Source organism: Cibotium barometz, chromosome 43 (genome assembly GCF_041138505.1).
Source record: "Cibotium barometz isolate CiBa-2024 chromosome 43, ASM4113850v1, whole genome shotgun sequence".
NCBI lineage: Eukaryota > Viridiplantae > Streptophyta > Polypodiopsida > Cyatheales > Cibotiaceae > Cibotium > Cibotium barometz.
Genome location: NC_141088.1, coordinates 40,114 through 41,916, shown reverse-complemented (window position 1 = coordinate 41,916; position 1,803 = coordinate 40,114).

Sequence of the window (1,803 nt, the reverse complement as noted above, 5' to 3'; positions counted from 1 at the left end):
TCTGGATCGCATGCAATTTTATCCTAACACTCATTTCTATTGATTTACAACATGCCTTCTACCTTCACTTTGAGTCGGCCATTTTAGAATTCTAACCAGTGCAATTGTAGCTAAGACACACTATTCTCGCACATTGCACTCTATGTATGGCCACCAAGAAATGACTATATACAACATGTGAGGATAGCCTAAAGAAAAGGGAGTGGGGGGCCAAGAAGGTGAGAACCCATTACAAAAAATAAAAATAGGAAGGCCACTTCTATAGATCTTCCTCTTCTGAAGTTAGGGGAGGGGGGACAGGCGGGGGCACAAGGCGAAGGGGGGAGGGAATGTGATGGCGAGAGAAAGACGAAGGGGAGGCAACACAAGGGGCTAAAGCGAAGAGAGGGGAGCGATCAGGGGAGAAGGTGAAGAGAGAGAGAGGGGGGACTAGCAAGGTTCCGAAGGCTATAGTTAGATAGCCTGGACTTGGTAACTTGGAAGAATTATAAATATAGACCATATTAGTTATTGTTCTACATCGTATCTACTCTTGATTAGTCATTGCTTTAATAGGGAAGTAATTGTATCAGGGTTGAGTTTTACCTTCACTTGCTTAGAAGTGGTAGAAACTCAGCTCCTTGGTCTTTGTATACAATTTTTGTCCTCTTATTTTGGACAAAATTTTTACATTTGAATCTGCACCTACTGGTTGGGCACTAATAACAAGATTAGGGATGTCGTAGCACCTATTTCATTGTATGCATAATGGAGTTGATGATCTTATAATTCATGATTAGACAATCTTTGAGATAAAGTTTGCACTTTTTGTATGTTTAACGTCTCTGCTTGTTTTGTTGTAGTCATATAAAATTTGTAGCTTGTTTCATAGAATTTCATTGTTTTTGTTTGTTTTGTTGTAGTTAGTTAGTCATTTGATAGAAATCCTTTTATTGTCTTTTCATTTCTAGTTGCTTCAATATAGAAATTTAATTTTGGTTTATTAACATGTACATGTCTAGTTGTACAACCATTGCATTAAGTAATCAATATATTGTCAATTTGTGTTGTGTCTTTACATTCTCTAGTTTGGTCTTGTTTCTTTTTATTATTGTTATTGTTAGGGTTTAGGGTTTAGGGTTTAGGGTTTATGGTTTTAGGGTTTTAGGATTTAGGGTTTTAGGATTTAGGATTTAGGGATTAGGGCCGGTTACGTGATAGTGAAGTGATGTCAAGTGGAGTGTATGTAAGATATGGTGTTGAGGTGTGAATAGTATGAACTTAAGATGGCCACGCACTATGACCAAAAAGTCCAAAATCCCACCTCACGAGGACAACAGCTAGCCGAAAAATACGACCAAGTTGCCCACGCAAACTAAAGGCTGAGATGTGGGGACAACAACTTGCCGTAAAAGAATGACTAGTTGCCCACCAAACCAAAGGCTAAGACGTGGGGACAACAACTTGCCGCAAAAGAACGACTAGTTGCCCTCAAAAAATAAAGGTAAGGGGAAGGGAAAACAAAATGACACTTAGCATGCCACGCAATATGACATTATGCCAGATCGAAGGAGCATACTCAGCAAAAAGACACTAAACTAGCCAAATTAATGACCAAGTACCTCTTGCTAAGCACCAAACCAATGGTCTTACTCACACACACAAGAAAGACACTTTACTAGCCCAAAAAAGGACTAAGTGCCTAACATACACAAAACACAAGACAAAATTTGATTTAAGAGACAAAAAAGACTTGAAAAAGTCGATTTCTTGTATTAACTTGAGGGTGTAGTTCCAAACTAGTTTCGCTCTAGAGTGAGCTCT